We start from the raw sequence: 15,700 nt of genomic DNA, 5'->3' as shown, positions 1-15,700 counted from the left end.
AGAGGATAACATTATGACCTAAATTACAGAGTAGAAGTTAAATACATCTCATAGCGAAAGTCATGTTCTCATAAATGCTTGGTTAAGGAAACTGGTGGGTGTATCTGACTAAATGCCATTCTGGCCTTTTTGAGTTTCACTAGTTGAAGAGAATGATTTATTGTGCTTTACATGTTTGGTTAAATTGCTATATATTACAGTGTGTCGACTCTGTCAGCAAGCATCATACATGTTAAGCAGATGTAATTCTGTAGCAGAGTGCCAAGATTAGGCCTTCCTCATGGTATAAATTATTCTTTTCCTATACAGAAGACACAGGAGAATTTTTGCCTTGGGCTACCAAATGATTTATTCATTTATTTATTTAATTTGCACTGAAATCTGCTTGAGTCTCTTTTATAGACAAAGAGATCTCATTTCACTGACTCATGTTGGCCATCTATTTTCTGAGAATTAGAATATAACAAATATACTCAGTATGAAAATCTTACAAACCTGAGTTTTCCTTTACCTACCCCTAGATCTAATAAAACTCTCAAAATATCTGAGGGTCAGCTTTACTTTTTTTGATAATGTGCAGTTCATAAACATTCTTCGGAAAGGAAATGTTTCCAGTGGTAGAAATGTGGGTGAATTAATTCCTGTTATGTTGCATATATCTAGTGATTGTTTTTTTGTACTGAGGCACCAAAAGAGAAACTGCCAAAACGAATAGTGCAATAAACATCTCTAAAAATGTCACATGTTTAGAGCAGAATGGCCGAGCACAGTGTCCCCTGGAACACCAGCAATCGTGCTCTGCAGAGGGCTCCTGAAGGCTCCTTGATAAGGGCTGCTGAGTGCCTGAGTCCCACCTCCAAGGGAGAGGGAAGGAGTTTCTTAACTCTTGGCTTTGGCCTACTGAGATGGGCTTAGCCAAGACCCCCTGGAGAGTTTAAATGGTTCCTCTGGACCTTGGGGACACAGTGGGCTGTGTCTGAATCAAGCCTGTGAATTCTCTGGATGGGGACTTAAGTAGTGGCGGGCAAGCTGAGCCTAGGTGTCAGTAGTTTGTTCAAAAATGAGTGAGTGTCCCACTGGACCATGTGTAAGCGCCATCCCAGCTGTGCAGGGTCATCTTGCTATGGCCTGTCCTGAGTGTAGACCAGCCCTGAGCAGAGGAGAAGCTGTGGTTGCAGGAAATGGAGAAGCTGAAATGAAGGCTCTTCGTCATGGAGGTAAACGGGACTTCAGAATCCTCAGTGTTCACAAGATCTGGACACTGACAGAGGCCAGGCCAAGAGGCATGAAGTCCTTTAATAACAAGGCCACTTAGTTAGGACTTGTCCTTCCCAGACACTCTCCCAGCAGCAGAGTCAGAAGGTGGTCGAGGGTGGGTCCTGGACACAGCCCTCCAAGAGGGCCAGCTGGGCAAGGAGGGGCTGAACCCACTGACTAGCAAGTTGGCATCTGCTTCTCCGTTTCTGAATCAAGACTCAGTTTTGTTTTTTACAAAGACTCTCACCTCGTGAATTGCATGAGAATGATCAGAAAATTCATGGGCCTGCCAGAACTTTCCTTCAGGGAAAAGGTGGAGACTGTTCCACTGAACCACCTTCAAAGGAGGGCACGGAATTGAGGGTGCATGGCCCTCTGTGTGCTGCCCTGCTCGGCATCCCCGCTCGGCTCCGCCTTTTCCCCTGCATCTTCTCATCCTAGCCCAACATGTGGCAATAAAAGTCACTGAACAGTTTACATTTGTTGGACAAATAACTCAAGAGTAAAAACTCCTGTGTTTAAATTCATGTGTGTTAGTAGTGTGTGATGTGTGTGTGCTTTGTGGCTGCACGTGGTATGTGTGTGTGTGGTATGTGGTGTGGGTGGAGTATGGTGTGGTGTGGGTGGTATATGTGCTCAGTGTGTGTATGTGGTGTGTGAACTGTGTATGCGATGTGTCTGTTCCCATGTGTGTGATCTGTGTGGGGTGTGTGTGTACTGTGTCTGTTCCACATGTATGCTGTGTGTGGGGTGTGTTATATGTGTATACTGTGTCTGTGTAGTTGTGTGTGTGGTGCCTGCTCTGTGGTGCATGGTGTGTGTGGGATGTGCCATGTGTTTGCTGTGTCCTTTATGTGTGTGTGTGTTTGATATGCAGTGCATGGGGTGTGCGTGTATGCATTGTGTGTGTGGAGTGTGTGCTTTAGTGGTGTGTGCTGTGTGTTGAAGGTGTGCTCTGTGTGTTTCTGTGGTGCGTGTTGTGATTGGAGTGTGTGCTCCATGTGTTTCTGTGGTGTGTGCTCTGTGTGTGGAGTGTGTGCTCCGTGTGTTTCTGTGGTGTGTGTTATGATTGCAGTGTGTGCTCCGTGTGTTTCTGTGATGTGTGCTCTGTGTGGAGTGTGTGCTCAGTGTGTTTCTGTGGTGTGTTTCTGTGGTGTGTGCTCTGTGTGCTCCGTGTGTGCTCCGTGTGTTTCTGTGGTGTGTGTTGTGATTGCAGTGTGTGCTCCATGTGTTTCTGTGATGTGTGCTCCGTGTGGGGTGTGTGCTCAGTGTGTTTCTGTGGTGTGTTTCTGTAGTGTGTTTCTGTGGTGTGTGCTCTGTGTGGGGCATGTGTGCTCCGTGTGTTTCTGTGGTGCATGTTATGATTGCAGTGTGTGCTCCGTGTGTTTCTGTGATGTGTGCTCCGTGTGGGGTGTGTGCTCAGTGTGTTTCTGTGGTACGTGTTGTGATTGCAGTGTGTGCTCCGTGTGTTTCTGTGATGTGTGCTCCGTGTGGGGTGTGTGCTCAGTGTGTTTCTGTGGTGTGTGCTCCGTGTGGGGCGTGTGTGCTCCGTGTGTTTCTGTGGTGCGTGTTATGATTGCAGTGTGTGCTCCGTGTGTTTCTGTGATGTGTGCTCCGTGTGGGGTGTGTGCTCAGTGTGTTTCTGTGGTGCGTGTTGTGATTGCAGTGTGTGCTCCGTGTGTTTCTGTGATGTGTGCTCCATGTGGGGTGTGTGCTCAGTGTGTTTCTGTGGTGTGTGCTCCTTGTGGGGCTTGTGTGCTCCGTGTGTTTCTGTGGTGCGTGTTATGATTGCAGTGTGTGCTCCGTGTGTTTCTGTGGTGTGTTTCTGTGATGTGTGCTCCGTGTGTTTCTGTGATGTGTTTCTGTGGTGTGTGCTCTGTGTGCTCCGTGTGTGCTCCGTGTGTTTCTGTGGTGCGTGTTGTGATTGCAGTGTGTGATCCGTGTGTTTCTGTGATGTGTGCTCCATGTGGGGTGTGTGCTCAGTGTGTTTCTGTGGTACGTGTTGTGATTGCAGTGTGTGCTCCGTGTGTTTCTGTGATGTGTGCTCCGTGTGGGGTGTGTGCTCAGTGTGTTTCTGTGGTGTGTGCTCCGTGTGGGGCGTGTGTGCTCCGTGTGTTTCTGTGGTGCGTGTTATGATTGCAGTGTGTGCTCCGTGTGTTTCTGTGATGTGTGCTCCGTGTGGGGTGTGTGCTCAGTGTGTTTCTGTGGTGTGTGCTCCGTGTGGGGCGTGTGTGCTCCGTGTGTTTCTGTGGTGCGTGTTATGATTGCAGTGTGTGCTCCGTGTGTTTCTGTGATGTGTGCTCCGTGTGGGGTGTGTGCTCAGTGTGTTTCTGTGGTGCGTGTTGTGATTGCAGTGTGTGCTCTGTGTGTTTCTGTGATGTGTGCTCCATGTGGGGTGTGTGCTCAGTGTGTTTCTGTGGTGTGTGCTCCTTGTGGGGCGTGTGTGCTCCGTGTGTTTCTGTGGTGCGTGTTATGATTGCAGTGTGTGCTCTGTGTGTTTCTGTGGTGTGTTTCTGTGATGTGTGCTCCGTGTGTTTCTGTGATGTGTTTCTGTAGTGTGTTTCTGTGGTGTGTGCTCTGTGTGCTCCGTGTGTTTCTGTGGTGCGTGTTGTGATTGCAGTGTGTGATCCGTGTGTTTCTGTGATGTGTGCTCCATGTGGGGTGTGTGCTCAGTGTGTTTCTGTGGTGTGTTTCTGTAGTGTGTTTCTGTGGTGTGTGCTCCGTGTGGGGCGTGTGTGCTCCGTGTGTTTCTGTGGTGCGTGTTGTGATTGCAGTGTGTGCTCCGTGTGTTTCTGTGATGTGTGCTCCATGTGGGGTGTGTGCTCAGTGTGTTTCTGTGGTGTGTGCTCCTTGTGGGGCGTGTGTGCTCCGTGTGTTTCTGTGGTGCGTGTTATGATTGCAGTGTGTGCTCCGTGTGTTTCTGTGGTGTGTTTCTGTGATGTGTGCTCCGTGTGTTTCTGTGATGTGTTTCTGTAGTGTGTTTCTGTGGTGTGCTCTGTGTGCTCCGTGTGTGCTCCGTGTGTTTCTGTGGTGCGTGTTGTGATTGCAGTGTGTGATCCGTGTGTTTCTGTGATGTGTGCTCCATGTGGGGTGTGTGCTCAGTGTGTTTCTGTGGTGTGTTTCTGTAGTGTGTTTCTGTGGTGTGTGCTCCGTGTGGGGCGTGTGTGCTCCGTGTGTTTCTGTGGTGCGTGTTGTGATTGCAGTGTGTGATCCGTGTGTTTCTGTGATGTGTGCTCCATGTGGGGTGTGTGCTCAGTGTGTTTCTGTGGTGTGTTTCTGTAGTGTGTTTCTGTGGTGTGTGCTCCGTGTGGGGCGTGTGTGCTCCGTGTGTTTCTGTGGTGCGTGTTGTGATTGCAGTGTGTGATCCGTGTGTTTCTGTGATGTGTGCTCCATGTGGGGTGTGTGCTCAGTGTGTTTCTGTGGTGTGTTTCTGTAGTGTGTTTCTGTGGTGTGTGCTCCGTGTGGGGCGTGTGTGCTCCGTGTGTTTCTGTGGTGCGTGTTATGATTGCAGTGTGTGCTCCGTGTGTTTCTGTGGTGTGTTTCTGTGATGTGTGCTCTGTGTGTTTCTGTGGTGTGTTTCTGTAGTGTGTTTCTGTGGTGTGTGCTCCGTGTGTTTCTGTGGTGCGTGTTATGATTGCAGTGTGTGCTCCGTGTGTTTCTGTGATGTGTGCTCCGTGTGGGGTGTGTGCTCCGTGTGTTTCTGTGGTGCGTGTTGTGATTGCAGTGTGTGCTCCGTGTGTTTCTGTGATGTGTGCTCCGTGTGGGGTGTGTGCTCCGTGTGTTTCTGTGGTGCGTGTTATGATTGCAGTGTGTGCTCCGTGTGTTTCTGTGATGTGTGCTCCGTGTGGGGTGTGTGCTCCGTGTGTTTCTGTGGTGCGTGTTATGATTGCAGTGTGTGCTCCGTGTGTTTCTGTGATGTGTGCTCCGTGTGGGGTGTGTGCTCCGTGTGTTTCTGTGGTGCGTGTTGTGATTGCCGTGTGTGCTCCGTGTGTTTCTGTGATGTGTGCTCCGTGTGTTTCTGTGATGTGTTTCTGTAGTGTGTTTCTGTGGTGTGTGCTCTGTGTGCTCCGTGTGTGCTCCGTGTGTTTCTGTGGTGCGTGTAGTGATTGGAGTGTGTGCTCAGTGTGTTTCCGGGATGTGTGCTCCGTGTTTGGACTGTGTGCTCTGTGTGTTTCTGTGATATGTGCTCTGTGTGGAGTGTGTGCTCTTGAGTCTCCGAGCGGTCATCTCTTGCCCGAGAGTCCAGCGCGCCGTCATTTCCCTGCTCTTCCTGCCACTCTACATCACGTCTCCCCTCTCCCTAATCTTTCCTGGAGTGAAAGCAGAAAGAAAGAAATGTCTGCTCTCCTTTTCCCCTCCGAGCTCGGGCTGTCTGCGTCCAGCCCCGCAGTGATTCTCTGATTGCAGCTGACGCCAGAGCTGCAGCCACTGTGGCCCAGAGCCCGCCCTGAGACGCAGCATCTTCAGCCTCCCCGTGCCCATAAAGACAAGGACACTTAATGCAGAATAACTGATATTCACAACCACCTTCTTGCTACTGTTTGTATTTATTCATTTGTAATTTCAGGTTATGATTGTATTCACATGTATTTGTTGCTTCATTCACTTTTATTCCTTCCTCAAACAGACACTGAGTATCTGCTGTGGATGCCGCTGACACTCTGATGAGCCGGCAGCACGGACAAGACCTCAGAGATGACCTCACAGACGCACAGGCACTCAGAGATGACCTCACAGATGCACAGGCGCTCAGAGATGACCTCACAGACGCACGAGCGCTCAGAGATGACCTCACAGACGCACCAGTGCTCAGAGATGACCTCACAGATGCACAGGCACTCAGAGATGACCTCACAGACGCACGAGCGCTCAGAGATGACCTCACAGACGCACAAGTGCTTAGAGATGACCTCACAGATGCACGAGCACTCAGAGATGACCTCACAGATGCACAGGTCCTCAGAGATGACCTCACAGATGCACAGGCGCTCAGAGATGTCCTCACAGACGCACGAGCACTCAGAGATGACCTCACAGATGCACAGGCGCTCAGAGATGACCTCACAGACGCACGAGCGCTCAGAGATGACCTCACAGATGCACAGGCGCTCAGAGATGACCTCACAGACGCACGAGCGCTCAGAGATGAGCTCACAGACGCACAGGCGCTCAGAGATGACCTCACAGACGCACGAGCGCTCAGAGATGACCTCACAGATGCACAGGCGCTCAGAGATGACCTCACAGACGCACGAGCGCTCAGAGATGAGCTCACAGACGCACAGGCGCTCAGAGATGCCTGGATGAGAACCAGCCAATCAGAAAGTGCGACTCATCTCACTGTCCGATGAACAATGCTGCCCTTGTCTTAAGTGCAGGAAAAGAAAATACATGGGTGTGTTAGTGTCTGCCCCTTCTAGAAAGTACCTTTTATAATTTTCATCCTGCCGATCTTCATCCTCTAAAATGCTTTATTTGGAAATAAAACTGTATACACGAAACAATCTCATTGGATTGTAAAGGACGAGGTGTGCGGAGGTGTGTGGAGTAGCGGGCTCTCCTCGACTCAAGTTCCTGTTTAAATCAGGATCAGAATCGATGTCAGAGTAAGGAGATGTCAAGTGGAAAAGCCTTCATGTCCAGCCATGCTGTGCACCCTGGCCACCCCGCCTGCACCCCTGCTGGTCCCTCCCTCAGGCCTGGATCCAGGAGGCGCCTTAGCGGCTCAGCTCCAGTCCCGGGGGTGCAGTCCGCCCCTGCCCGCGGGTGAAGCTCAGCAGATAGGGCACAGCCTGGGGTCCTGTGATCCTAGGGTCAGAGCAACGCCCTCCCCAAAGTTGCCCGATGTTGATTCACTTCATGTTACCCCACATAATCCACCCCAGATTACAAAATAGCCATTTGTTTGAGATTTCACTTTTTCACCATCATCTGGTGCAATGTAGCTACAGTTAACAGTAGTTATTATGAATTGCCGATATCCAAGGTAGTGGTTAAGGGATAAATGAGGAATAAGTCAATCAGAAAAGACAGGGCCCCTTTTCCCTCCAGAGCATGACACGTTCACCTGTGTCATCAATTTATAACTGGGCATGTCTTCAGATGGATCTTATCCTGCTGGTTTTAAAAGCCCCTGAACTTTTTGGCACTGCTACGGAGGGAAATCATTCCATTTTAGATCTCAGTCTCCTCATTCCTCAAGCTGCTGTGATCGTCTTTTCATAACCAAACTAACTTCCTTCTGAGTCCAGTGAACTCAGCGTTGGCTAGGTCAAGCTGTAAGCCTGCCCTTCTCCCAACGTCTGGTGCTAGGGAGGTGATGGCTGCGATGGTAACCTGGAGTTAACTGCTTCCCAGCTTTGCTTTACCTCTCAGCCAGGGCCAAGTGAGCCATCAGGACTGCAGGACAGACAATGAGCCAGGGTGATAATTTAAATGTCATGAATCCACAGAGGGGCTTGCTTTTAGTTCTCTGCATAGTCAATTAATTATAGCTAGGAACTCAGAATCAGATGCCCACAAATGTCTCAAAAATCTGATAAACTTTGTGAGCTCCTCATGGACAAGGCCTCTTTTAGAATAATTTGTATCTGGTACTGAACTTGTAAATTATTCATCTTTTGATTAATATGCCAAATAGGGATTAGCTGTTAAAAGGTATAAATATCTTTCATTGTCTAAAGTAATTAGAATAAGTAATTATTTAAACATTATGATTCTGATGTTAAATGATTACTATGAAAGAAAAAAGGGAAGAAGATATAAAAATATTCTTGATACAATTTCAACTGTTGAATCTAAAGGCACCATTTTCTGTTGTTTGTATGAATCTATCCACATGCTTTGGAAGACTTGAATCCCTGTTTCCTTTGGGAGGAATTGTTCAGTTTTCATTTCACTGTAAATCTAAAACTATGGTTTTGCTCTTCTTAAGCCTCTTTTTAAAGAGAAAATAAAAAATGTATCAACTTTTTTTTTTTTTTTTTTTTTTTTTTTGCAGTTTTTGTCTGGGTTTGGGTTTGAACCTCCCACCTCCAGCATATGGAGCCAGCGCCCTACTCCTTTGAGCCACAGGTGCCACGCCACCCCTCCGCAATTAATTTTTAAATCACTGGTACTACAAGCATACTGCCTCGTGCTAGAGATGCCTCATTCACTAGAGCTTGGAGTGATTGTACCATTGCAAATATTCTGGGGAGGGGGAGGTCACAGAGATCACCAAGGTATACAATCTTGCTCATTCCTTTCAACAATAATGTCCCAGTTTTAGATAATATAACTTTATTTGTTTAAAAAAATCTTTGGTACACACTCTGTAACATGTATATGTTTATTCCTGGAGTAAATGTGTGCATTGTTATTATTATAAGCTTATATTTTAAAATCAATTTTTGTATGAGTGCCCAAGGCTTAACATTTCCAACTTTGCACTTTGTTGAATTCATAGGAAAATTTCAAAATCCATGTCTTTTGATCTATGGATCTGAATCACTGAAGCTTACTCTTAGTTTTATCTTAAAGATAGAGTTCTAGGTTTTAGTTATCCATTTATTCATTCATCAATATATCATTCGCATATTTATTTATAAATTAAATAAACAAAGGCAAATATATATTTTGGGTGAGGTTTGTAAGGAGCATTTCTTCCTATAAGTCTGTAACTTAAATACCCTTTCTGATCACTTTGATTTTCAGGTTCTTGTCTACAGCGTGATCAGAACTGAACTGTACGAGGTGTAGAGGAAATGTGAGTTCTGCCAAGTTCTTACTGATGATTTTGTAACATTTTTTCTGTGATCTATGGCTAATATATGAACATTTCTGAGCCACGTGTGCATTTCTTTGTGCTGCTTAATTAAAACAAAAAGATATAATCTGTTAATCCTATTAACCAGGCCCTCAGCGATGTGCACTGGAGGGCACAGGGCCATGAAGGTGTGTGTGTGCTCCTTCGAGTCATAAATCCCACGCCCCAGATTTAGATAATCCAACGTATCCAAGTTAACATTTTCTTCCTGTAACACAGGTGGTCATTATATGCAGGCGCAGGAAGATTTAAAAACACAACCCTCAAGTGCAGACATACGCTCCTTCCTTCCATTAAGAGGGAAGGTCCCAGCCCTGCCAGCCTGAGGTCATCGTTTCTTCTGACACCTCCTGGTCTTTTCGGTCTCTCATGCACCACACCTGCTTCACTTTTATGTAATAGCAGCTAATGTGTCAAGATTGCTGATCATGGGGGATCCTTTTATACCCTTCTGTGATCTGGTGGCCACAGAAGGTCAGAAATTTTCTCCTGTTCATCTCGCATCATTGTAGCCCTGGCTGTGAATCACACGCTGTGACAGTTCTTAGTAAATGCCAACAAAAGAATGAACACAGACCCCCTGAGATCTAACCTTCCAGGGTGCAGACTGCACGGTGAGGTAAGTCGCCTGTGACCCCGTGGAGCTCGATGAGACTAAGATGGAGAAGAAAGGGCAGAGTTACCGGGTTCCTGTTTGAGTGCTGAGACAGGACCCAGGACTTGCTTCCAGAACCCTGAGTCGCAGTTAAGTGGTGAGGAGGCTTCTGGGCCACACATTTTTCCGAGCCACTGTTAAGAGACATCTTTCAAATTCCAATGGAAGAGACTATAAAGCTTATTTGGAGGTGGGGTAGTAACTTTTCTAGATCAGGAGAAATCTGACTATGTGCTTTGAATACCCTTTTCTCACAGTGCATATAGCTCTGAACTGTCACCCAGTGGGGTCATTGGGACCCGACACACACAGATTGAATCTCTTACCTGTCACCTCCGACCCTGTGAAACTGGCTAAGCTCCTTTTCCTCTCTACGCCTCGGCTTCCTCCTCTGTGAGAGGCACCAGGTGTCAACTCAGAGGTACAGTCATGAGCCTTTTGTGCGATGATGACTGGTAAAGGTTTGTCACATCAGGGCCATTTGTAATTTCTAGTTTCCTTAGTATTCAAGTTCCCCAAATACTTGTTGACTCAGATGCAAATGATCTTGGAACTATCTCACTAATTATAATTGAGCACAAATCGAGTAATCTATTACTAAGATAATTCCATTAAGAAAAAATTTTTTTCAATGCGTTGACAAGTTAGCCTAAGAAAACAATTTAGGAGCTGAGAAGATCTTCTGTGAATGGATGTAGTTTTTCTACAATGGAAAAATTAATAGATCCTTAAGGCGGAAAATCCCGCTGTAATTTTTAAGAGATAGGAACAAAAGAGAAGCAGACAGGTGGGACATGCGCAGACACTTTCCTGAGATACAGACTATATTATAGTTGGTAAAATATTATGAAAAAACTCTTCTGAATTTCTACATGTTTCAAAAAGCAAAGCCTGTGGAGTGGTTCATGAGCTAAAATGTAAAGATCTGTGCCTCAAACACCAGGCAAAGTCTTAGGACCTAACAGGCTGCCAGCCAGAGCTTACACAGGGAGTTTATACACCTTCACACGAGAGATGGGCATTTATTAAGTAATATTGAGTGTGTCTGACTTTTCACAATTCCTCTGATGTTTTGGGCTGACGTCCTTTACCCAAGAATAGATACAGGCCTGTGAACAGGGGCCCTCTGGGTGCTCTAACTCCAAAAGGGCAAATTCTGCTTGTAAAGAGTACAGCAACAATTCAAATGGGCTCATGTAATTGCTATGAAAGTTTTTACTGCTGGGAAAGGGGACTGAGACATTTCTTACCTAATTTGGCCCCACTCTTGGCTCTCAAAATGTGGTCCTGGGACTTAACGATAACATTTCCTGGAAACTTGGGAGAAATACAAATTCTTGGACCACCATAAAACTGACTGGATCAGAAAATCTCAAAGTAGCATCCAGAAATCAGTGTTGGAACAATCCCACCAGGTGATTCTGATGCACATTTGAATTTGAGAACCACTGTCACCTTACTGTCCAAATCACACACTTACATTGCACAGTAGCTCTGCAGGCACCAGAGTCACAGACCCAATCTGGGTGTCCCTATGAACACTCTGTCTTAGAACGCTGAAGGCCCATATGTGTACAACATAGGTCAGGTATAGACACAGAGAAATATAAATTTACACCCCAGCACCAAATTAAATATTAACCTCAGGGAACAGAAGTGAGCTTGAGCTGGGATGGAAGAGGACTTGGCCTCGTGTGGAGCAGGACTGGAATGAAGGACATTTGCTCCCTTCTCCTCTCTCCCCAGGTCCCTCCAGTCCTCCTTTTCTCCAACCCCTCCCCACTGATGGTTGCTTTGTCAGAGTGTGTGAGATGAGGATCCAGATTAAAGAACATTAAAGGCACCTAATCTTCCCCAACCCATGTATCCTAGCGATGAAGAAAATCAGCAACTCATAGGAGCACCTCCTACTTAGCTGAGTTTTATTAATTCTTTGGTGCACCATGGAGGACTTTAAGCAGATTCTCTCTTCTCTGCTCAGTGAGGGCTTTAAAGTAATGACATTCACCCAGAAAACTCCCCAAGAGCCGTGGTTACTTCGGTTTAGTCTGAAGGTAGATGCCTCAATGACAGGAGATGTTAAAGGTGCCATTTCATCCTTCTCAGGCTCGAGGTGATTTATTCTCATAATGCCTGAAATGCTTCCTGTATCTTTGAGGAAATGAACCCTCTACATGTCTTCCTCTAAAAACAAACAAAAAAAACTTTACACTATTTTTCTGAAAAATTATAATAAAAACTATTAGTCATTTGAAGCTATGAAAAGTTTGACTAAAAAATATTTTATGTTAATACTTTCTCAAAAAATAAAGAAAGGAAATGATTTTTTCACCAACCTTAGAAATAGAATAATAAAGATTATTTATTCTTTCTTTCCCAGAGATTTGCGTAGTGTGTGGCTCTAACAGGGGCTTCCTCAATATTTTAATTGAAAGAGTGAGTGAATGAATATAGAATGCCAGCCACTTTTATGAGCGGGGTGTCCATGTGGAGGTGTCCATTCTTTCGAGGGATCTTAACACCTTGCCATCTGAGAGGGAAGCGTCACTCACTTCCACATAGTGCTATTTGGCATCTACTGTGCACTCCTCATAGACAGCTAAACACATAAATGTCCACAGTGAGGATATAGGCATCAAGAATAGTGTTTGTGGTGCACTAAAGAATGCCAATGTGACTTTTTTCCCCCGAGATTCAAGATATTCTTGCACTTGAACATAAATGGAAGCTGGGTTTTGAAGAGACAGTGTAGTAGCAAAGGAAAGAGGGTGGAGACGTTTGGGGAGGGGGACGGTGTGCGCCCACGTCTGGGGCCAGTGGGCAGGCATCTGGCATCCGTCCGCTGTGTGGATGGAGAAACAAGGGTGGCCCAATTCCTGGAATTGACCCATAGGTGCATTTCTTATGACACACTGGAGGAAGGGACACAGGAGTCCAGCACTGAACCTATGCCACGAGTCATTTTTCTAAATGGCTCCCTGGATATTGGTATAGATGTCCTCCAAGCAGCCAACTCCTGTGGGACCTGACCAGGCAGTTCTCAGGGGACACGGCCTTCTGAGTCAACTGAGTTACCTTCTTTCCAGAAATAATCTGGGAGGGAACTCCCAGCACTGTCCTTCCTGGGATTTTCTGTAATTGTATTAAATACCTTATTTCTAGGAACATTTCTACTGTAGTTGCTGTTGTTAAAGAAGTGAATTTTCCTTATAAATACCTAGATTTGCAAGACTTTATTGCAACATCCGTGTTGAATTATTAGGTTGTAACATTGGCCAGGTTGGTGAGAAAATGCGCAGATGTAAGACAGACTACAGAGACACCAATCCACAGGCTCCCCAAATGGGAGACTCAGCTTGGGAGATAATTTGATGAGTATTGTGCTGTACAATGTCACTTGAATTGCTGCCTGGGATTATTGGCAATAAAATGTCCTTGCAGAAACACATGGGCTCATGAGGAGCATGTTCTCATACCAGGGAACAAGGGAAATGATCTTGTTTCATTTAATGCTTTACCTACATGTTCTTTGGTAGAGTAGGTTTAAGAGGTTTTATGACGTTTAGAATTTAGGGAGACATTTTGTCATACTCATTAAAAGGATTATACAACACAGAAGGTGTTTCTCATGAAGAGCTGTGCTAGTCGGTTACTGTATCAAAATACATCCTAGGTTGGTTAACTTGTGGCCTAAATGATGTCTTCCTGTGGAAATGACAACTTGAAGAGAATGCCCCCTCCTTATTTTTTATTATGAACTTCGTCTGCCCCCATCAATGTAAATACCAAGTAGACACTTTGCATCTCATTTATAAAACTCTTGGAGCTAAATATTATTTTCTCTATTTTAATGAAGAGTGTGTGGCACAGGGGTTGTGTAACTTTTAGAAATACCAGTTAATAAGGGGAAGAGTTATGATTCAAACAGGACTGCTTCCCAGGGCCAGATGCTTCCTCATCTGTCTGTCTGGGGAAGCTTCGGCTACACTGGCGGGAAACCCAAGTCCACATCCTCAACTTGCGCACCCCTACCCTTTGTTCTCATCTCACTTACCCTTCTTGAGTCCTGTGTCCCTTAACCACTCTGACCCCAAATTTCCCAATTTTTTTTTTCTTAAAGAAAATGATAATTTGTATTGTGCGCGGGCATTCTGAAAGCGAAATGTAATCTTGTCTGTAGACTGCTTGGGGCAGGCATGCTTAATTCACTTCCATATTGTGCCTCCTTCTTATGAAAATCTGCTCGGGGGACTTTCCTTACTTGTCTTTATTTCAGCTGTTACTAGTTCAATGGTACTGGAGCTTAGGATTATTGGAGACCCATTACCCCCTTGACTCTGGCTGAGGGAACATAAACAGGGAGCAGACTCTGGCTCCAAGCTCTTGATAAAAGGAGTGAGTGCCTGGCACGCAACAGAAACCGGGTGTGTCAAGGTTCACAAAAGCAAGGGAGCCTAGTCCTGGGAGATCACAGAGGAAGAGCAGGTAATTCTGCACGCGGTCCTGGTGTTGACACCATCCCATCCGCATTTCTTTGCCCTTATTCTATTATGTTTTCAGCACATAGCACTAACTGATGTTGGTCAGTTAACGTGGTCAAGAGTAGCACAGTCCAACAAGACTCTCTTCTTAATCTTGTTTTTAAAAATATATTATTAGCTTATAGGTTTATAAAGTACATAAAAACAGAAGCAGTTATATTTACTATGTTGGGTAAGTAAGCAATAATGTTTATGTGGCCGTTCCTTGTTGGCTACATTGGTTTATAGTTTGTTGACAAGTACATTGTTAGGACTTTTAAATAGTAAGTGTGGACTTCCTGGAGCTGCTGACACATTATGAGTAAATAAAACCAGGTCTGTCTCAGAGGCACCTTGTGACTCACCTCACAGTTCTCACCATGTGCTGCTGCAGTTGTTTGCTGTGTGTTACTGAAACTCTCGCCTTCTTTGTCCATACGAGGAGATGTTGCAGGGTGCAGCACTTTTGCCCTGTGAGTTCACCACCGCCAGATGCCTCGCAGATGGCGATCACTCTGCACGGAGCTGGTCTGTACCGGCTCCTCTGTCTGCCCTTGAGAGACAGATCGCAGGGAGCCGGATAACAGAGTCGATTCTCCTAGGTAAAAGCTCTCAAAAGTAAACATTCCAAAGCATCGTATATATGTGTCGATTTTCCTTTAACCTTAGATTATAAACAGGCAAATGTTTTCTAGGGAGCTGATAGCACCAGCGTGGTTTACAGAGTAGAAAGGATTCTTTCGTGTTACCATGAGGACACCTGAGTGTGAAAAAATATAACCTTTCCCTCCCCGTAGCTCTTAAGATAATTGCAGAACCTGAAGTCTTTTCTCTGTGGCCCTTTATTTATTGTTCTATATTAAGAAAAGTGCGACTTGCCTTACTGCTTCTTCACAATTTCATGAACAGCTCTGTGGCCACAGCAGCAGAGACACTGGAGCCGGGAGGCAGAGCCAGGCTGGACTCCAGCCCTGTCTTGGGCCTTCGTGGCTCTGAGTCTGGGCTCCTGCTTTGCAAACGAGACAGCAGAGTGAGGGCAGCACTTCTAGAGCCAAGGACTCCGTGTGACCCGTCTGTGTCCACATCCTGACTCTGCTGCTTCTGAGAATGGCAGCTATGACCTTTTCCCTTCTCTTCTCTTCCCTTCCCTTCCCTTCTCTCTTCTCCTCCTCTCCTCTCCTCTCCTCTCCTCTCCTCTCCTCTCCTCTCCTCTGCTCTCCTCTCCTCTCCTCTCCTCTGCTCTCATCTCATCTCATCTGATCTCATCTCATCTGATCTCATCTCATCTTATTCTGTCGTCCCAGGCTAGAGTGCCCTGGCATCAGCCTAGTTCACAGCAACCTCAAACTTGTTAAAGCAAATTTTCCACGCTGGGCGCAATGTCTCAATCCTGTAATCCTAGCACTCTGGGAGGCTGAGGTAGTGAATTGCTTGAGCTCAGGAGTTCAAGACCAGCCTGAG

The sequence above is a fragment of the Nycticebus coucang genome, chromosome 4, assembly GCF_027406575.1.
Source record: "Nycticebus coucang isolate mNycCou1 chromosome 4, mNycCou1.pri, whole genome shotgun sequence".
In the NCBI taxonomy this organism is placed as follows: domain Eukaryota; kingdom Metazoa; phylum Chordata; class Mammalia; order Primates; family Lorisidae; genus Nycticebus; species Nycticebus coucang.
Note: the sequence above shows the minus strand (reverse complement) of the source record.